Raw genomic sequence first — 22,964 nt, forward strand, 5'->3', positions numbered from 1 at the left:
CACATTTGGAAAGGCTGAGTGAAACCAATGGTATCCCGTTCACCAGAAACTGAAAGATATACTAGCAGATTGTCAAATGCTTCTAATATACCGCTTGAATGCCCCAGCTCCAAAAGGTTCTGATGGCACTATGGACTTCACAAGTGGCTGCATCAAACAGCCATGTAGCTGTTAGTATAATTATCTATACCGCATTGCCTTGTACAAAAAGGAAAACAATTGTTGTAATAGGAACTTCTACATTCTGCTTGATATGAATCCACAATCAAATCAATATCCAACGATTCAGGATTTTAGTGCCGCATTCAAAACTTATGGAATAGCTATGTTTTGGATTATGTTTCTTTGAAGTGAAATCTGCATTAAAGTTCATGCTCCTTGAAAATGAAATTCATAATTTTCTTGTGTCATCCTTGACCATGTGTGCCTTCCCCCCAACCTCCACACCACTCCCCACTACCAGGCCTTAATTTGGGTATGGAAGGGGCTTTCTGCACTCTGGTCCTCCACTCTTCTCTGGGATGTCCTGACAGTGGGCAATATCCTGCTATGACCTCCACCCACATGTCCATCTCCTCCTCAGACTCTCCTTGATCTGTCTTCAATCTCTTCTCCCCTTCCCCACTACCAATATCCTTGCTCACCTACCTCCTGCTGCCCCGATCCCTGCCTGGCTGTGTATGCTTTGTAGGTGTCTCTTGCCCTGTCTCTGATCCTGCTTCCAAATCTCTCCCATCAGACACATCCTGGGGCTATTCCCATGATTTGCAAAAATTGGGCTAGGAGAGCCTAGCCCGATTTTTGCAGATCGTCAGAACCACCGGGCTCGGCTGTGATTCCGGTGGTTCTGGAGCGGGTAATCCGCGCAAGAACCCCTGCCCCAAAACCAGGTTTGTGGAGTGAGTGCTCTGCAAACCTGTTTTTTTAATAGCGAGTAGCCACGGTGCGGCTTCGTGCCACACCTACTCATGAGTAGACCCCCAGAGGGGAGGCAAAAAGCTGCGTCCCAGCTCCGGGGTTCTCCCCAGTATGCCCTGCATGCTCGCGCAGGGCATACTGGGGCTTCCGGGGGCCGTGTGACCCCCGAGCTCCCCAGCCCTGGCTGGCTCCATCTCAGAGCCAGCAATCGTGTGGCCCAGGGCTCCCTCCCCACTCGTGAGTGGGGGGGAGTGGGCTTAGCCTGCTCTTCCCACTCACTGCCCCAAACTGGGTCTCATGGATCATGAGACGCGGTCCCCTGTCTGCTGTGGGAGGAAACCCCATTGTTTTCTCATCAGCCCCACCACCTTCTGGTGCCAACCTCACACTTCATGAGGTGGGCAGGTGTGATGGACATCACCACAGTGGGTGCATGAAGGTCAGATCTTGGCATGTGTGGTGGCCATTCTTAGTTGGGAAGTGAGACTCCTGACACTATGGGGTTATTCACATAACCGCCCATCTGCACGGTCAGATGGGCAGGTGGTGTGGAGGCAGGGTTCAACCTCACTTCCCCCCGACAGCCTCTCTGAGCCCCTGTGGCATGCAAGCCATGAGCTCACATGGCCAGTGCTGCCAGGAGCAGCATGGATGAATATCCGTGCTGTTCCTGGCAATGTAGGTAAACAGAGGCAAGAACTCATCCAGCTTATGAGAATCCCACAGTGCACTAGGTGGATTCACTGACACATGAACCGTGATAAGGGCATATTTGCGCACTTAACCTAGGCTAAAAGCCGAACTTCGGTGCTGGGTTTAGAGCTGCTCACCACTGGGATCCCTGCGGATACTGGCGGTTCTCATGGACAACCAGGCCCAAGCTTGGCTGCTTGAACCTGGGCTTGGCTGCTCATGAGGACCGCCTCAGCATATAAAGAAAAACTGTATGGGTGAGAGTTACATGATAAATCTATTTCATTGATTGATTAAGTGCTGTCAAGTCGGTCTAGACTCTAAGTGACCACATAGATAGATTCTCTCCAGGATGATCTGTCTTCAACCTGGCCTTTAAGGTCTCTCAGTGGTGAATTCATTGTAATTCTGTTGTAATTGAGTCCATCCGCCTTGCTGCTGGTCATTTTCTTCTTCTCTTTCCTTCAACTTTCCCCACCATTATGGACTTCTCAAGGGAGCTGGGTCTTCACATAATGTGTCCGAAGTATGATAGTTTGAGCCTGGTCATTTGTGCCTCGAGTGAAAATTCTGGATTGATTTGTTCTGTGATCCATTTGTTTGTTTTCCTGTCTGTCCATGGTATCTTCAAAAGTCTTCTCCAGCACCAAAGTTCAAAAGTGTCAATACTTTGTCTTTCTTGCTTCTTCAAGGTCCAGCTTTTGCATCCATAGAATGTCACGGGGAAAACCATTGTTAAGTTGTATTTATTTGTTATTTCTCTGTGTAAACTGCCTTGAGCCATTTTTGGGAGGGTGGTATAGAAATTGAATTATTATTATTAGTATTAATACTAATTAATAATAATAATAATAATAATAATAATAATAATAATAACGTGGTGCAGCAGGGAAATGCTTGATGAACAAGCAGAAGTTTGCCAGTTCGAATCCCCACTGGTACTATATCGGGCAGCAGCTATATAGGAAGATGCTGAAAGGCATCATCTTATACTGCATGGGAGGAGGCAATGGTAAACCCCTCCTGTATTCTACCAAAGAAAACAACAGGGCTCTGTGGGCGCCAGGAGTTGCCACCGACTTCATGGCACACTTTACCTAATCTTTGTAGCTATAGACACATCACAGCATCTAAATATCCTTTCCAAGGCCTTCATTACAACCCTACCAATTGCTAGTCTGAGATATTTCTTGACTGCTGAATCCTTTACTTGGACAAAAACTCAAGTTCATCTTCATAGGATGCTATGAAGACAGTGAAAGTGAAGAAGTGCAACTGGTTAAATGTATAATGTATTGGACAGCTGCCCTCTTACTAACTGGCTCATGCCTCATCTTCAATTGATTTTGGTTGTGAGTTCCTCCAACCTATCCTTTAATGAGTCAAACAGAATCCATTGCAAATGTACGCCTTTAATTAACCAGCCATGTATTAGTTAATGTATCCTAAAAGATAACTGAAAAGAAAAAAATAGAACCAATGCATTTAAAGAGGCAGGTAGCCATCTGTTTTTCAGCACTCACACAGATTTTTCACAAACTGTAAATGTTGCAAATAGCTTTTATTTAAACCAAGTAGAATCTGTTTTGACAAAATACAAGGTGACAGAACCTCATTTACGTTGTGACAAGTTGTTCTATGATATTTATTCACAATTATCATGTGTTGATGAATATCTGTCATATAAATACAAGTTTACCAAACATTAATTTTCCCCAATTACCAGTGGGAAATCATGTATAAAATAAAATGTAGTATGCAGCAACACTAACTCCTTACATTATTTCCCCCCCCGACAAAATCTGTAGTGCAATTTAAATTTTACCCATATAATTCAGTGTCTATTAAAATGGTAAGCATTATAAAAACTGTGATCATTACAGAATTATAAAGTAAGAGAACAAACTGCTGTAATGGGAGGGAGATAGCTTTAATATGTAGGAGAGAAATGAATGGCTGAGGGATTAGTAAAGGAATATGAGCTGCCCACATCTACATCACTATTGTTAACTCCAGCCAAGCTAAAATATTATGAGAGGTATAATTTGGCAGCTATTGGTGTCTGATATGAATCGGCCTCTTAGCCAAGCATGGAAAATTGTTCTCCCCCAATCTGCAGTCTCATGAGAATTTTGTCATAGATTCTGAAGAGTTGCTGGAGGTAGAAGGAAAATTACTTCAAACAGGATGGATTTCATATATCATTTGATAATACTCCACATGTGACCCAGGGCAGACATAACACTTGCTCATGGTAAGAGCTAACCATGGTTTGTTGCCTTAACTATTGTTGATCCAAACATTTCCACCCATTTTCCACCCCATTTTGCTGCCCAGTGTGGTAAAAATGTGGACTACTTCTGGCAATCTAGATGGTGAAGGGCAAAATTCTGTCAAAATTTATGGGTTACACAGTAGTGTTGGTGGCTCACTTTGGTCCCTTTTAAGAACCAATTTCATACCTTGTCTCTGTGAGCAGCAGTAACATTTGAAATGCTGGGAGTCTTTCAGTCAGTGGCCTGTCAATAGCTTCAATCAGCGGCCATTTTTAAAACTCTGAATGCACCTGGGAATTTTGCTTCATCATAACACAGTAACATTCTTTGGTGCATAAAAAGGACAGTGAGAGAGAGAGAGAGAGAGAGAGAAGGTGACTTGCCACCTCCTGGGAGTTTCTTAGCACTTCAGGCAGCCGCTGACTACAGAAGTGCAATGCAAAGATAGTTGGTTTTTTTTTAAAACCCCAAAGGAGACCTTTACTACTTTGTGGTAAGTCCTCTCCTGCAATTTGACAGAAATTCAAAAATATATGAATTTTGGCCTTCCTCCTGATATCACCCCAGTTTTGTCCCTTCATAAAGCCCCCCTCAAATTAGCCTCAGCATTAACCATGGCTAAGATCTCAAATGTTCATGGAATCAACTTTCGGTTGCCAGCTTAAGTCCTGTTCCTGAAAGACATGTACAAGGAGAAACCAGAAGGATCTGTATGCTACCTTGCAAGCCCGGAGACTAGAGAGGTAGGAAATTGAGATAAAAAGTTTCAATCATGGCTCACAAAATCCATGGTTTGCAAATGTGCTTCCATTTGTGGTTTGCACACAATCCCTAATGGTGGTTTAAGTATTCAGAGTAGAAGTGAGCACACATCATTTTTTGCAGTTCAATTTGATGCTGAATCGAATCACAAAAAGTCAAATTGATTCATCAAGCCAGATGGCCATAGCTGAATGATGAATTGAATTGGAAATTTGTGAAAAAAATTGAGAATCAACCATAGAGAACAATGGAGAACTTGAATCACCCTACTGTTCCTCCTGGGTAGGTCCTAGGGACACTAAAGTGGGTTGGGTGTTAGGGCATGACCCAATCTACCAACCACCCAACCCACCAAACAATTGGGCAATCAGGCAATTTTAAACACATTTATGAATTATTATCTGGGTTCATAGGTCACTGACCTACTAATCCAGATGATAATTCAAAAATTTATTAAAAATTGCCTGTTTGTTTGATAGGTTGTATGGTAGGAAGGTAGAGTCATGCACTTACACCCACCCCACTTTGGTGTCCCTAGGACCTACCCATGGAGAACAATGGGATGATTCAATTTCCTCATTGTTCCCTATGGACAAAACAAGCAGAGTGCACACAACCCTGCCTTGCAAAACAACAACAACACTGCAGAACAGAAGCAAAGTCTCTCCCAACACAGTCCCTCCCAACACAGAACACCACATTTTGCCAAACACAGTCCAAAAAAAGAATCACTGGCCAAGAATCCATTGCCAGCCATAGTATATGTGCTGCAGTAGCATCACTGGCAAAAGTTGCTCTCACACACACAATTATGACTCTTTCTTCACTTGCAAGAGCTGCCATAGCCCAGCAGCACCCTTAGCAGCCAGCAACCATAGCCATAAGCTCTGGTACAGCATCTTCAACCACATTTTAACTGAGCGAGTAAACCTTACAATGCAGAATGCAAATTGCAGCGCAGACCAGAGCAGTGAGTGAAGCACAAGTTAGTCAAAGGCCAGACACGGAACTCATCACAACAAGAAATATTTATTTATTTATTTATTTATTTTATTTTTGCATTTATATACCGCCTTTCGTTAAAAAGATAACCCCAAGGCGGTTTACAAAAGTTAAAAACATACAATAAAAAGATAATAAAAACATCATGTTAAAAATATAAAAACATAAAAACAGGCATAAGAACAATACAACAAATACAACAAATATGATAGATAGATAGATGAAAGTGAGAGAGAGCGCACTGAGCTGAGCTGCCACTGTCCATTTCTTGAGACTGCAGAGAGGAGGGAAAATTGGCTTTCTGGGGCTTCCTTCTTGAATGAAGGACATCCCCAGCAGCCAATAGCAGCTGGAGTGAGGTAGGAGCTTCCTTCCTCAAACTCCAGTTGCGGAACAGGCTGACTGTGGTGCCACATTCGGATGTAATGCTGGCACCACTAAACTGGAGGTCAAGGATTCGAAACTCACTACAAACTGAAGGTACAAAATTGAGTCTGGGGATGGAAACCATGGGTCCATTTTTTATCTTTACTGTAGTTGCCGACTTTCAGACATACACAAATTGAAACTGGAGACCTCTTCACCTCTGGTTTTGTGTTATGTGCAAACGTATATACTATGATAGAGTCTATATATATATAATGATCTAAGGTGTACCCATGGGTAATCCCATGTGTGCCAACTCTTGCAAGTCTCTAGGCAGAAGCACTGTGGTGATGGGCAGTGGAGATAACATATGGAGATAGGGAGTAGGAGCCTGTAAGAGCAGAAGCACCATGGTAATTAGGCAGTGGGGATTCCCCATGCAGATAGGGAGGATGAGCCTATGGCACTGTAGTGATTGGGCAATGGGGATTCCATATGCAGATAGGGAGGAGGAGCCTGTGATGGTTTAGGACAGTTGGAATGCAACTGTTACTGGTCGGAAGATGTTCTTGATTGTAGAGGAGAGGAATATATATATTCCTCTCTCTCTCTCCCCCCCCCCCTCTCTCTCTCTATATATATACATACATACATACATATATATATGAATGATAGTGGGTAGGAGTCTGTGATGAGAGGGGTCATTAGGGAGCAAAGAGCCTCTTCAGGAGAAGGAGGCTGCCATCGTGTGAATTAGATGAGGAACAAGATAAACAAGGTCTGTTAACTCAGGAAAAGAGATGGAGGGAGGGAGGGAGGGAGGGGAAGAACGAGTGGAGGAGAGAGAAAGAGATAAGAAGAAGGGAGGAGAGAGAAAAAGAAGGAAGGGCAAACGACAGGCCCAAGCCTGTCAGTGGCCTGAGGGGAACGAGTAGTCATGGCAGTGCCTATTGGCAGCAAGGAAAGGCCCAGTCAACCACTGCTACTGTTTGGGGATACCAAGTCCACTGGCAGCGGGAGGCAGGCAGGCAGGCAAGGGACAGGCCCAGGCCTGTCAGCAGCCTGAGGGGAATGAGTGGCCAAGGTGGTGGTGGCAGTGAGGAAGGGGCCAGTCAACCACTGCTGCTGCTGCTCCTGTAGGGAGGAGCAGGAGTGGGGCTCAGGTGAGGATGGTGAGGTCTCTAGGGATAGGGGGCTGTAGCTTGGCCAATAGGCACCAGCAACACTGCATCCATGACCAAGAGGGGTGAGGGGGATAGAGTACAGGGATGGAGGAGTGACAAGAGGGGTGTGGAAGCAACCGGATGGAGGAGGAGGAGCAGGAGTACAGCTCAGGTGAGGGTGGAGAGATCTCTGAGGTGTTTAGGGGTGCAATCAAGTACTAGCGCACAGATGCTCTGTGTAGGTTAAGCTAGCTATTTACTTTTCTATTACTAGTAGAATGTACTTAGCCACAGTCTCTCTAAAAAGTCTGTCATTTTGATAAATATGGTTGACAAGTAGGAAGATGACAACCCTCTTTATCTAAATGATACATGTTTTTGTCTGGGACAAGAAAAATCACAATGAGAATAATTAGATTTTAGAATGCTCACAGAACAATGAATCTTTAAAGAAACCAGTAGCTGAAATCTGGACTAATGGGGCACTAGAATAGTGTAGTGTAGTTAATGCTGTAAGCATAACCATTTGGGAGCAGGGAGCAGCCCCTCTGATGATGACTCCTGCAAATATGTCCCTGTGGACTGTGCAACCCTCAAACATATTTTCGGAAGTCGTAGTTACCTTTAGAGGGAAGTGGAGAATGACAAAATTGCCCTTACCCCAAAGCTGTGTTGCTGTGCCAGCACTTCATAGTACAGTGACACTGTTTCAACAGCTCATTCACTGTGTTTCTCAGATGCTCCTAGATGTATTTTCCATTCCAAAACTCTATCCTCAAGAAGACTTTGGTAAAATACTTCTGGAAGCTGGAGAAAATCCTTGGACAACAAAATAATTCAATGGAATAATCTCTGCAGCACAAATATGTAAGGAAGCTCTGGACTCCAGAGCAAAGGTTCCTGTCCTAGTGTCATTTGAATCAATGAAGATAGACCCAGGAATGATAAATAAGCTTTCCTCATAAAATCTGTTTTGTTAACAATCATGCCACAAAGGCTGGGGCCCATATCCTGACCTCATATCTTTCAAGGTCAGCACAAGTAGTCTATAGAGAACGTAAGAAATGGGATATGAAGAGGACAATGGAGCTATATTAGATTTTTGTGGGCTTGGCTAAGGTCCCTTTACATGTCCTTTTACCCATGTAGGTTATAAAGACATTTTCTCTTCAGACATTTTGTAAAAATGATGACATACTCAGGTATGCTGTCCAAATTGGGTCTAGAACTCCCACCTTTCTGGCACATCCCTCCCTCCCTTCCCCCTCCCTCCTATGCTGCTCACGATTATGGTGTTCATCTGAAGAGGTAAACGCCATAAGCATGACGATGGGTACTTCCATGATTAACAGCCTGAGGCTGTTAATGAAACTACACCAGGGTGATTGGCGAACACCCCTAAATGCATTCGGGCTTTGAGTGGGGAATTAGTGAGGTGGGGTGGAGCAGTCCCACGTCATAATAATTTTTGTGCAAAGCTTGGGTTACAGGAAAATGAATTGACAGAGAGGCTGACGTTCAAAACAAAGTAAGGTTTCATTTGGGGTTCAGGGAATAAGAAAGTTGATTAAAGCAATATTACTACCAAAAATATGTTACACGATGAACCAGATATCTGCAAAAAGGAAATGTAGCTTAGTGTCTGAATTAAAATGACTTCCAGGCTGGCTAGAGAAAGGAGGCGTGAGAGAAACAAATTTTTGGATTCAAGAAAAGGAGAAGGGATAGATAAAGCCCAGAGGGGCCCAGTGATTATCATACAACCTTGTCCTTCCTTTAGTGGTGATTGGACCCTCATGGCTCAGGTGCAACCAAAAGACCTCTCTCCTCAGGGATGGAACCAGGCGATGAAAAACTGAAGGCAGCTTGAGGGTTAGATAGCAGGGCTAAATCTAAAAGCTGTATGTTCTTGTGTAGCCTGCTCCTTGTGGCAGCTAGGCAAGCTGGATGGATTGAGCCTGCAAGGAATCGTGATTGGCACGCAGAGCAAGGCATGACAAGATATTACAGCAGGTGCCAGGTCTAGCGTCCAAAACATGGTGACTCCAAGGTGTAGGAACCAAATGAAGCACACTAGTTCAAGAACCAGGGGCAATTATAACCCAAAATGTGTCCTGTGGCAACATTCCAGTGCCTCTTCTTTCCTGGGAAGAAGGGCAACTTTGGTGAATCTCAAAAGGCTTCATTGTCTGTGCTTGAGTAAAACACAATGAGGTGCTTCACACAAGCAGTGTGAAGCACTGAAAGGAGATTTGCAGGGAGAGTGGATTTGCCTGACCCTCCCCGCAGACGAGCACTCACCATTTGCTGGGCGGGCAGATTGCCCACCCAGACATGCAGCAGCTTGGTTCCAGCTCTTCCACAGCTCATCTGGCAGCTCCAGGGGTCAGGCTCAGGGAAGCACCACTGCGCAGCACTGCCCCCCAGAGCCCCAATAATGCACCACACAAGTGTGCGGTGCATTACTGGGACCCCACTCCCCACAAGTGTGCCCACTGTGGCTTCAAGCAGCCATGGCAGACACATTATCACTTAGCCCAGTTTGGGGGCACTCATTTGGGCCCCAAACCCTGGCTAAGGAGCAGGCGACTTTAGAGGGCTTGCTGGTGGCAGGAGCTGCACGGCTCTCAGTAGTTCTCACGCATAACGAAAAGCAGGCTAGCCTTCCCTAGCCCATTTTTCACTGCACATGAGAATAGCTTCAATGATTTGAATGGGTCAAAAGCAAACTGTATGCAAATGGAGTGAATGAATGTCCAGGTGCGGTATCTCTCAGGTCAGAAGAGCCTGGTAAAGCAATCAGTAATTTTAATGAGTATACCTTTGAGTTCCTATCACCCACTTAGTTCTTTTGTGATGAGAAAGGAGTTGCATTAACTGTTCCTTGTCTGGAGAGGGTTATTCTCTGCACTTGCACACATGCTGGCCTGAATTTTGCTCCTCTGATTTGTTCAGGCACTGTGTTTACAAATCATGCAACTAATGCCACTCCCTCAGGAGATCTGTCACCTGTGTGGTTATGAAAAGCACCTGAGCAGAAGCCTTAACATGCCTCCAGTCCATTACAGAGAAATAACACAAACAATAGCACCAGCATGACTAAAAGGCTCCCCAAAGAAATTCAAGGCATAAGAAAGCTGTCTGGGCAAAGTTATTGTCCAAGTAACACACCATGTGTATGACTGTATGAAACCAGAATGATTGAAAGTGTCCACTTGCTTCTCCCTTGGCACTCAGTCCTGAGCAATGAGCACTGTGGCACAAAATTGCCATCCCGCTGCAACATGTCTGTCTCTTTGAGAACTATCTTACCTTTGAGAGACCTACAGCAGGAGAGGAGAACCACACCAGGAAAGCATCTGTGAGAATGTAAAAGAAGAAGATGTTTATGTATATGAGGCATTATAATCCTTGCTCAGCCCCACAGATAACCCATTTTAAATTAGCATCCCATTCCCAGGCCTACTTTTCACTTACCTGGAAATGTACACTATATAAATAAATCTTCCACACATATGCAGACTGTCAAGACATCTCCCAGCCTGTCCCACGCACTGCCTCTTCCTCTCCTGTTTGCCTATTGACACTTGAAGCAGTAATTACGTTTGGGAGGAAAAGAAGCGGAAATAAATTATGCAGAGATATGCTTCATAAAGTGAGATGATAACAGCATTTGGGGGCAACAGAATGTTGACAAAAATGAGCATTCCATTTTATTAGCATCTTGGAGAATATATATTTTTGTCACTGTTAATGTACTAAAATACAGCAGGTGCTTCACTCTGCAGATGTTTCTCTCTAAAATGTAACAAGCCCATAACGTGTGTTTATAAATAATGAGGTAAGGATTGGCTATTAGAAGAAGGAAATATGAAGATCATAAAGTGAAGAGCCACGGCAAAATTCATTGAAAGGGAGGAAAGGCTCCCGCCTTGGTATGAAGAAACAAAAACAAACCTTATCATTAATCAGCCACAATATAGAATCTCCTCTGTTTAAAAATCCAGCTTCCAAGCATGAGCAAGAAACAGAACACAAGTGGGGGGCTAAACAAACAGCTTAATTTACCATGGCCATAGGCACATAGGAAGCTGCCATATACTGAGTCAGACCATAGGTCCATCTAGCTCAGTATTGTCTATACAGACTGGTGACAGCTTCTCCAAGGTTGCAGGCAGGAATCTCTCTCAGCCCTATCTTGGAGATGCCAGGGAGGGAACTTGGAACCTAGATGCTCTTCCGAGAGTGGTTCCATCCCCTGAGGGGAATATTTTCCAGTGCACACACATCTGGTCTCCCATTCATATGCAACCAGGGCAGACCCTGCTTAGCTAAGGGGACAAGTCATGTCTGGAATCTGCCTGAGAAGTAGGAGTGGAACCGCTGCAAAGCAGTGCCTCCCACCCCCAACCCCTGCAGACGCTCCAGAAGGATACTATGATTGATAGTATCAAAAGCTGACAAGAGGTCCAAAAGGACCAACTGAGTCACACTTCCTCTGTCAAATCCCAATTGGAGATCATCCATCAGGCCAACCAAGGCAGTCTCCACCCCATAGCCCACTCAAAATCCAGTCTGAAATGGTTTGCAGTGGGTTTTGCCGCTCCTACCTGAGGTTGTTATCTGGCAGCGATATGTCTCAACTGTACACTGAGCTGTAAGCAGAGTTGAAGGAGGAAGCTCCTCTCTCGCTCTGGCTGTGATTGGCTGCGTGGGCTGTCCTTCATTTCAGAAGGAAGCCGATGCAGTCAGTTCCCCCTCCTCTCTGCAGTCTCCCTGACTGCAGTAAGGGTCCCACAGGTTATGTCTGAATGGAGATAGGTAACCACATGGGGAGGGAGGGGGACTCACGGCTCCGCATTATGTGTGAATGCGGCCATTGTCTCTTTATTTCCTGGCTTCAGCTTTTCAGGATTTCAGACAGTGGGTCCATCCCAGCTCTATCTAAAGATACCAGGAATAAAACCTGTAGCCTTCTGCATGCAAACCATGCCCTCTGACACTGAACGACAGCCCCTCTCATAAAAACCTGTACCATGAAGAAAGATGTCCTACACGAAAACAATGATTATCAACTTCATTGACCCAAACCTCCATTTATCTTCTTACCCAGGGCTGTCTGTATTCCACTACTTGGCAGCTACATCAGATAAGTATAGAATCAGATTTTGCTCATCAAGTTCATCCTGAGTTTACATCTTATCCTTTAAAGCTGCTATGCTAGGCTTGAAAGTGTCCAGAAAGTACGACTTGAAAAAATTAGGAGGCTTGAAATAGCTACTGGATGCATAGAAAAAATCATCGAGGGGCCTAGACAAATTCATGAAGGATAAGCATATCAACACCTATTAGGTCTTATAGACAAATAGAATCTACAACATCAGTAGTATATATCTCTGTTACCAGTTGCTGAGAGAGTGAGCAACTGCAGTGGAAGGCTGTTGCCTTCATAACATAAAAACATATGAATGGCCATGCTGGATCAGGCCCAAGGCCAATCTAGTCCACCATCCCGTTTCACACAGTGGCCCACCAGATGGCGCTGGAAGCCACAGGCAGGAGTGAGGGCACACCATCTCTTCTGCTGTTATTCCCCTGCAACTGGTATTCAGAGGCACCCTACCTCTGACTGGAGGTGGCCTTTAGCCCTCTAACCAGTAGCCAATGATAGACCTCTTCTCCATGAAGTTATCCAACCCCTTTTAAGCCAGCCAGGTTGTTTGCTGTCACCACATTTTGTGGCAGAGAATTTCACAAGTTGATTATGCATTGTGTGAAAAAGTATTTCCCTTTGTTGGTCCTAAGTTTCTTGACAATCAATTTCTTGGGATGACACCTGGTTCTAGTGCTATGTGTGTGAGAGAAGAATTTCTCTCTATTAACTTTCTCCACACTATGCATGATTTTTTAGACCTCTATCATGTCTCCCCACAGTCATCTTTTTTCTAAAGCCTTGCCTCGTAAGAAAGGTGTTCTAGGCCCCTGATCAACTTGGTTGCCCTCTTCTGCACATTTTCCAGTTCTACAATGTCCTTATTTAGGTGTGAACCAGAACTCCAAGTGTGGTAGCACCATAGTTTTGTATATGAGTATTATAATTTTAGCAGTTTTATTTTCAGTACACTTTCTAATTTTCCCTAGCATGGAATTGGCCTTTTTCACGCCTGCCGCACATTGAGTCAACACTTTCAACGAGCTGTCCACCATGACCCCAAAATCCCTCTCCTGGTCAGTCACCGACAGCTCAGATCCCATCAGCGTATACTTGAAATCAGGTTTTTTTGTCCCATTGTGCATCACTTTACGCATGCCAACGCTGAACCGCATTTGCTGTTTTGTCGCCCACTCACCCAGTTTCGAGAGATCCTTTTGGAGCTCCTCACAATCTGTTTTGGATTTCACTACCCAAAAGAATTTGGTATCATCTGCAAATTTGGCCATCTCGCTACTTACCCCTACTTCTAATTCATTTATGAATAAATTTAAAAAGCACCGGTTCCAGTACAGATGGGGGGGGCACTCTCCATTTATCCCTACCCTCTGTTTCCTGTCCTTCAACCAGTTACCAATCCACACCTGTACTTGTCCCCTTATCCCATGACTGCTAAGTTTTCTCAGGAATCTTTGATGAGGAACTTTGTCAAAAGCTTTTTGGAAATTCAGGTTTACTAGGTCAACTGGATCACCTTTATCCACACACCTGTTGACACTGTCAAAAAAACTACAAAAGGTTCGTGAGGCAAAATTTACCTTTGAAGAAGCCATGCCTATTCTCCCTCAGCAGGGCCTGTACTTCTTCTATGTACTTTACAATTTTATCCTCGAGAATGCTTTCCATTAATTTGCCTGGAAAAGATGTTAAGCTAACTGGCCTGTAATTTCCTGTGTTTCCCCTAGATCCCTTTTTGAAGATCGGTGTTACATTTGCTACTTGCCAATACTCCAGTACAGAGCCTGATTGTAGAGATAAGTTATATATTGTTGCAAGGAGATAGGCATTTTCACATTTGAGTTCTTTAAGGACTCTTGGATGGATGCCATCTGGCCCTGGTGATTTGCTAGTTCTTAATTTTTTCAGACAGTTTAGAACATCATCTCTTGTCACCTCTATCTGACTCAGTTCTTTAGCTTCCATCTCAGAGAAGAATGGTTCAGGAACATGTATATGCTCAGTATTCTCTGCCGTGAAGACAGATGCAAAGAAGTCATTTAGCTTCTCTGCAACCTCCATATCCTCCTCAATAATCCCTTGCACTCCCTCATTGTCTAACGGTTCAACTGCTTCCCTGGCAGGATCCCTGCTTCTGCTGTATTTAAATAAGTTTTTGTTATTTGTCTCGATGCATTTAGCTAAATGTTCCTCAAACTCTCTTTTTGCCTCCCTTATTGTCACCTTGCATTTCTTTTCCCAGAGTTCGTGTTCCGTTCTGTTCTTTTTTGTTTGGGCAGGATTTCCAATTTCTGAAGGAAGTCTTCACTTTCATGCCTTGCTTATAGGCTTCCTGGGCGCTTTCCAAACTAGACTCTACAATGGGATCAGGACATATCTCGGAAGTGTGCTTCCACACTTCCTGCATCGTGACATTGCAGTCCCTATGGGGACAGCAGGGTGCCGTTCACATTTCCAATACCTTGTTGTGAATTTAACAGCTGCGATGTAGAGCAAGGACGTCATACATCCAGTGTGAAAATGCTGCTGTTTTTTCGGGTTGTTAGTTGCTGCGAGATTGCTCCACCTGCTGTTTAAGTTCTGAATGTGACTTGCCCAAACCGAGGCATTTTACTGCTGATGAGAAGCTAGCTGGAAAGTGCCCTGGAGTTGGTCACTATGGGAATCACGATTCTGTGGGAACCAGCCAGCATAGTATACTGGCTAGAGTCTTGAACAGGACTGGGGAGACCCAAGTTCATATCCCCTCTCAGCCATGAAAATCACTGTGTGACTCTGGGACTAGCGGTGTGCACAGAACTGGCTGCTCTGGTTCAGTTTGAGTCTGGCACCGCCTCAAACTGGGCCAATTCAGTCCGGCACCCCCTCGAACCCACCCACCCCCACAGATTGGTTTGGTCTGGGGGGATTTGTGAACATTTTTATATTAAACATTCTTTTGTTTTGTTTTTTAAAATTATACCCTCCTGGGGAGGGTTCTCCAAGGTGGCAGTGGGTCCGCGGAGGTTCCCCCTTCCCCTGCCAGCCTCCTTGCCTTCAAAAAGCTGCCCATTCAGCCATTCTTCAGCCCATTCAGGCCTTTTGGACTCTGTGAGGCTTGGGCATGACCCAGGGCATGCCCAGGATGCCTGAAGAACAGCCAAATGGGCCAGTTTTGGAAGGCAGGGAGTGGAGGGGAGGAGAGGCCTCCACAGACCCCCCTACCACCTCAGAGAATCTCCCCAGAGGGGTAGGTTAAATAATAATAATAATAATAATAATAATAATAATAATAATAATAATAATACTAGGTTTATAGATTAAAATGTTTGTGGACCCCCAAATGGGTTTGGTCCAGGTTTGAGCCAAACCAGGGGTGGTTTGGCCCAACCATGAACCTTCAAACCAAATTGGTTCAACTTTGAACCGGTTTGGTTCTGAACTTGTTTGCACATCCCTATCTGGGACATTCATTTATCTCTCAGCCTAACCCACCTTACAGGATTGCTGTGAGGATAAACATAACACATATACCTTAAACATACAGCAGAATATAAATAAATAAATAAATAAAATAATATGCATATAGGCACTTGGCCTGATCCAGAAGGACTCTTCTCATGTTTATTCTATGCACTCCAGTTGTATGCACTCCAAACAACCAGTGTTTTGTTTGTGTATGCAGTTTAGTTGTCTCTGTGGAAAGGAAACTGCTTGTCAGGAGTTGGTAACTTGTAGCTTCTAGGGCCCTGGCAAAATCCTGAAAACAACTGGCAAAATCCTACATTAATGTAGTCTTTGGCATATATGTATGCCTCTATCACACAGAGAGGCAAATCTCATGAAGGGGGGTTTGCGGGAACGCCAGAAGGCAGTTTGCGGGGAGAGCGGGCGTAGCCTGGTCTCCCCGCAGACGATCAGAAGGCAGTCCTGCCTGGCCGGATTGGCCACCCACATGACTTCCGGCTCCGTTACGGAGCTGGTGGGAGCTGCAAGGATCGGGGGCTGTGCGCCCCCCGGAAGTTGATGGCTAGCTGCCTGGAGCCGTGCGGCTCCCGTTGCAGCACACGACCACCCAAAAGCGGGCTAGGCTCCCTTAGCCCACTTTTAGGTGATTGTGAGAATCGCCTCAGAGTATTTCTTCTGGGTGAGCAGCAACTTATTCTGTGAGCCCCATGGAAATGAATGAGGCATACACAAAGCAAGTTCCCCATTAGCAAGAAGTGCCCTTTCTCCTCATCTCCTGCCTTCTCCTTTCTAGCGGCATGTTTTCCTGTGACTTGGTTGGACATTTCCATGCAGCTTCCCACTGGGTTATGCCCCAAATCTTCCTTTCCGGATTTTACAATCAGGCTCTGTTCTTATCAGAAATAACTTGTTCACACATATACATTGAAAATTGATCTTAGGGAAGCAGCCTCTGGAATGTATGTAATACGTTTATCCCTTCTAAGTGGGCAAAGGTTATCTTTTAAAGTGTTGACTCCCTTATACTTAGCAAGGAAAAGAGCTATTCTGCCCAGCATAGCTTCTCTCTGGTGGCAGTTGCAGGTGTGTGCATGTCCGGGTGTGCATGTTTCTCTGTATGTGGCTGTGTGTTATCCCTTTTGGGACCAAGAACTATTTCCCATATTTTTTGCTATGTAAACCACCTTTTCAACTCATTTGATTGAAAAACAGCATAATAACATCCATCATCATCATCATTATCATCATCATCAATGAGCAGCTATCAGTGGAAGCAGGTCATTTCTCCTCAGGCACTTACAAGCATGCCTGCACACACATGCACATACACAGACACACCCTTCACAAAATACATTAAAATGGTGGTGTTTTTAAAAAAAACAAAAAAACATTTGTAATAAAAGAGAGATAGATGTAGTGCATCTCTATTTTTTCCCCAGAACAGAGCCATACAGCACTGTTTAAGGAACTAATACATGTCAAATCAATTAAAGTACTAGGGGAAAACCCACCATACCACAGAATTATGCAGCTGAAAAATCTTCCCTGTAGGAAGGAAGCAATTTTACCCACTATCAAAGTAAGTTTCTCAGCAAATGATTCTAGAAAATGTGCACGCTGTTTCAAGTAGACTTCTCTGAGTTGTCCTTCATATGAACTTTGAGTCTTCAAAGGGGGAAAAGAAGTTAAACTAAAAAGGAAATAGCTGAACCAAACATTTATGAATTTTGTTAATTGCGGTGCTCTAATATTTCAGTATAACTTTTGCCTTGGCAAGTATATCAGGGAGCTTAGATGTTTCAGAAATTCATTTCTTATTTCCCCCCTCTCACATAATATCAGAAGGTGTGATTGCCTGATGAAGTTGAGTAGATACAGGAGAGACAAAATGAAGTACAACACATAATTAACTTATAGAATGGAGTTCATTATCTTCCTTTGTGGCGATGGCCTGTATCTTAGATAGCTTTTAAAAAATGATTACAGAAATGCATGGATGATAGATTTATTAATTAATCTATGGTTGGAAACCTACTGTGGAGAGAGCAGGAGCAACTGCCTTTCCCCCCTTTAAACTAACAGGAGGAGGGGAGACTTTAAGGGGCTGGTTTCTCTTTAAGGGATAAGTTCTAGTCTGTGTTTGTGTTTTATGCCAGGGCTAGCATAGTCTGTGCGTATGTTATTAGCCAGGATTAGCAAATTCCTATGTTTTAGTTTGTCTCTGCCCAGAGGGGGTGGAGTCAGCTAGGGCTGGGGGAGGCCCCACATTCCTTTGACCCACAACTTGTGTCTCAGTTAGAAGCCTACTCTCTACATAAGAGGCGTAGGCCAGAGAGCATAGCGAACAGAACATAGTGAGCAGGGATAGCAGACAGGATGTTGGAGTTGCGCAGGAGTTTTCCGGGAAGTGTGCAGGGGAGGCTAGAACAAGCCCCTGTGTTCACAAGAAGCCCGGTGGAGAAGAGAAGGTAAGTACAAATCCCTTCCTCCTATTTCTGAGAAAGGCTGTTTGGACAGTTAAATAGCTGACCATTACAGCTTAGACCTAACCTTCAAACAAACTATCTCTTAATACTGTAAACAGTACCTGCCTGGTGCAAAGGTTGCAGACATCACACAGCATCTAGATAGGCTATTAGGCAGTGCTGGGGAGGAGACAGCTGTCGTGGTGCATGTCAGCACCAGTGATGTGGGGAAATTTAGCTGGGAGGTTCTGGAAGCCAAATTTAGGCTGATAGGTAATGTATTGAAGTCCAGGACCTCCAAGGTTTCTCAGAAATGCTAGCTGTTCTACATGCAGGTACAGTAAGACAGGCAGAGCTGAGGGGTTTGATGAGACATTGGTGCCAGGAGGAAGGGTTTAGATTTGTTAGGCACTGGGACACATTATGGGGCAAGCAAGGCCTGTACAAAAGGGACAGGCTGCACTTGAACCAAGATGGAACCAGACTGCTGGCACTTAAAATCAAAAAGGTTGCAGTGCATCTTTTCAAATGACACCTGCAGAATAGCCGACGGTTGCTGGACAGTATCTGGTATAGCAAATGCAATCCCTTAAAGTGTGAGGGTGCAGAGGATTCAGATAAAACAGAAGGGGACAAAGCAGAACCATATAAAGAGCAGACAGAAGGCTGTGCCAGCTGATCAAATAGTCAAAAGAAAAATAGCAGACACCAGGGAAGAGATTCAGAGAACAGGTGCTTATATGCCAATGCCCGAAGCCTCCATGCCAAGATGGGTAACCTGGAGTGCTTGGCTGCTAACACAGAAATAGATATAGTGGGCATAACAGAAACATGGCGGAACAGTGAGAACTAGTGGGACACTGTTATCCCTGGATATAAACTCTATAGAAAGGACAGGGAGGGGTGCCTTGGAGGTGGAGTAGCACTGTATGTTAAAGAAGGGATAGAATCTAACAGGGTAGAAAACATAGGTGGACCGGAGTCCTCCTCAGAAACTCTGTGGGTGACAATACAAGGCCTGAAAGGAAATGTGCTACTGGAGACGTGCTATCGCCCTCTGGATCAAAACACTGACAGTTACTGGGAGTTGCGGGAGGAAATCAGGGAGGCATCAAGGAGAGGTAAGGAAGTAATAATGGGTGAATTCAAATACCCACACATAGACTGGGTAAATTCACAGGCAGGTAATGACAAAGAGGTCAAATTTCTAGATATGTTGAATGACTGTGCCTTAGAACAGTTGGTCTTGGAACCAACCAGAGAGAAGGCGACCTTGGACTTAATCCTGAGTGGCACCCAGAACCTGGTGCGGGATGTCAGTGTCATTGACCTTTTAGGGAACAGTGACCATAGTGTGATGAAATTCAGCATACATGTGGGGAGAGAATCACCAAAGAAGTCTAACACAGACACTTTGAATTTCAGAAGAGGAAACTTCTCCCAAATGAGGGGTATGGTGAAAAGAAAGCTGAGGGGGAAAATCAGGAGAGTCACTTTGCTCCAGAGTGCATGGAGTTTCCTCAAAACCACAATACTAGAAGCCCAGTTAGACTGCATACCCAAAAGGATGGAAGGTACCACTAAGTCCAGGAGGATGCCAGTATGGATAACAGGTAAAGTCAAGGAAGCCATAAAAGGGAAGAAGACTTTCTTCTGAAATTGGAATGCTTGCCCAAATGAGGAAAACAGAAAGGAACACTAACTCTGGGAAAAGAAATGCAAGGTGACAATAAGGGAGGCAAAAAGAGAGTTTGAGGAACATTTAACCAAAAGCATCAAGGGGAATAACAAAAACTTCTTTAAATACATCAGATGCAGGAAACCTGGCAGGGAGGCAGTTGGACCTTTGGATAATGAGGGAGTTAAAGGGATTATTAAGGAGGATATGGAGGTTGCAGAGAAGCTAAATGACTTCTTTGCATCTGTCTTCATGGCAGAGGATACTGAGCATATACCTGTTCCTGAAACAGGCTTTTTAGGGATGGCGGCTAAAGAACTGCGGCAGATAGCACTGACAGGAGATGATGTTCTAAACTGTCTGGGAAAACTGAAAACTAGCAAATTGCCAGGGCCGGAGGGCATCCATCCAAGAGTCCTCAAAGAACTCAAATGTGAAATTGCCGGCCTCCTTGCTAAAATATATAACTTATCCCTGCAATCAGGCTCTGTACCTGAGGACTCTCTCAGCAAATGTAACACCGATTCTCAAAAAGGGATCTAAGGGAGATCCAGGAAATTACAGGTTGGTTAGCTTAACATCCGTTCTGGGCAAATTGATGGAAAGCATTCTCGAGGATAAAATTGTAAAGCACATAGAAGAACAGGCCCTGCTGGGAGAGAACCAGCATGGCTTCTGCAAAGGTAAATCTTGCCTCACCAACCTTTTGGAGTTATTTGAGAATGTCAACAGGTGTGTTGATAAAGGTTGACATAGTATACCTGGACTTCCAAAAAGCTTTTGACAAAGTTCCTCATGAAGGAGTCCTGAGAAGACTTATCAGTCATGGGATAAGGGGACAAATACAGGTGTGGATTGCTAACTGGTCAACGGAAATGAAACAGAGGGTAGGTATAGATGGAGAGTTTTCACAATGGAGGGAAGTAAGAACTGGGGTCCCCCAGGGATCTGTACTGAGGCCAGTGCTTTTTAATTTATTCATAACTGATCAAGAAGTAGGGGTAAGCAGCGAGGTTGCCAAATTTGCAGATGATACCAAACTCTTTCGGGTAGCGAAATCCAAAACAGATTGTGAGGAGCTCCAAAAGGATCCCTCCAAACTGGGTGAGTGGGCGACAAAATGGCAAATGTGGTTCAGTGTTGGAACGTGTAAAATGAAGCACATTGGGACGAAAACCCCCAAATTCAAGTATATGTTGATGGGATCTGAGCTGTTGGTAACTGATCAAGAGAGGGATCTTGGGGTCATGGCGGACAGCTTGTTGAAAGTGTCGACTCAATGTGCGGCAGCTGTGAAAAAGGCCAGTTCCATACTTGGGAACATTAGGAAGTGGATTGCAAATAAAACTGCTAATATTATAATGCCCTTATACAAAATGATGGTGCAGCCACACCTGGAGTACTGTGTACAATTCTGGTCACTATATCTAAAAAAGGACATTGTAGAACTGGAAAAGGTTCAGAAGAGGGCAACCAAGATGATCAGGGGTCTAGAGCACCTTTCTTATGAGGCAAGGCTACAACACTTGGGCAATTTAGTTTAGAAGAAAGATGACTGTGGGGAGACATGATAGAGGTCTATAAAATCATGCATGGAGTAGAGAAAGTGGATAGAGAGAAATTCTTCTCCTTCTCCCATAACACTAGAACCAGGGGTCATCCCATGAAACTGATTGCCAGGAAATTTAGGACCAGCAAACAGAAGTACTTTTTCTCACAATGCATAATCAACTTGTGGAATTCTTTGCCATAAGATGTGGTGACAGCCAACAACCTGGATGTCTTTAAGAGGGGCTTGGATAACTTCATGAAGGAGAGGTCTATCAACGGCTACTAGTTGGAGGGCTATAGACCACCTCCAGGCTCAAAGGCAGAATGCCTCTGAGTACCAGTTGCAGGGGAGTAACAGCAGGAGAGAGGGCATGCCCTCAACTCCTGCTGTAGGCTTCTAGTGGCATCTGGTGAGCCACTGTGTGAGACAGGTTGCTGAACTAGATGGGCCTTGGGCCCAATCCAGCAGGGCTGTTCTTACATTCTTATCCATGGATTACCATGCTTCTTCCTAGCAGGGTGTGGGGAGCAGCTTTGCCTCACCTCTGTGGCAAAGCAGAAAACAGGGAACAGGAGAGCACATGGATGCTGGAGAAGGAGGAGCTAGAGCAGCCATTAGGCTGGTCCTTCCACCCAGTGCCTAAGTTCAAATGCAAGCTGCTGCCCTGCTTATTCACACATCACCCACAAGATGGCTGATCACCAATTTGAAGGCTAAATAGGAATATTTTTTTGCCACTCACCAGATTAGGCATAATTGGGGAGTTTTTCAGCTACTTTACACGGTCTTGAATGTGTTGGATTTACAATAGCAGCTGAGATTAGCAGCTGAGCCATGCTAGTTTATCCATGGATTATCATCCTTCACCTAAGTAGATTATCCAAAAGCAAGCAGCTGACTACTCATTTGGAGGCTAAATGGGGGGTGGAGTTTGCCACTCACACTGGATGAGGCATCTTTGGGGAGGGTTCTTTTTTTAACTTACATTATACTGTCTTGAATGTTTACAATACCAAGTGAGTTTAGGTCACCACTGGCAGATAATGTATGTTGTTTTGAAAAGTGCAGGACGAGATTGATGAGCACACTAGTGGGGAAAGGAAGGGTTATCCAAAACAATCCCTAGAGCAAAACTTAGATGGAACCTCCTTTAGGCACTGGCACAATCACCAGGCTTCAGATGTTGACAGGATCTTGCTTGATCCCACAAAAGGTTGGTTATGAGAAACAGGGATCAGCTGGTCTTGTGGTAGGAAGCATGATTGTCCCATTTACTAAGCAAGGCCAACCCTGATTTGCATTTGGATAGGCGAGTACATGTGAGCACTTCCTGCTGTAAGATATTCCCCTTAGGGGATGGGGCCATAGCGCAGTGGAAAAATATCTGCATGCATAGGTACGCATAGGCAGCTTCTTATGGTTGAGTTCAACCAACAAAGACATCTGTGAAATGTCACCCCTCATGCTCTCTT

The 22,964-nt window shown here is 44.5% G+C and overlaps 1 long non-coding RNA gene across 1 annotated transcript in view; it reads right to left on the minus strand.

Moving 5' to 3' along the window:
* Positions 1-8,455: 8,455 nt before the first annotated feature.
* LOC128352479 (uncharacterized) overlaps positions 8,456-22,964 on the minus strand; it is an 83,035-nt gene continuing 68,526 nt past the window's right edge. Inside the window, exons 2-3 of the long non-coding RNA XR_008320437.1 lie at positions 10,658-10,766; positions 8,456-10,539 (exon numbers count right to left, since the gene is read on the minus strand). This is a non-coding gene — a long non-coding RNA (uncharacterized LOC128352479). The remainder of the gene's footprint in view (positions 10,540-10,657; positions 10,767-22,964) is intronic.

This window comes from Hemicordylus capensis, chromosome 3 (genome assembly GCF_027244095.1).
Source record: "Hemicordylus capensis ecotype Gifberg chromosome 3, rHemCap1.1.pri, whole genome shotgun sequence".
Classification (NCBI taxonomy): domain Eukaryota; kingdom Metazoa; phylum Chordata; class Lepidosauria; order Squamata; family Cordylidae; genus Hemicordylus; species Hemicordylus capensis.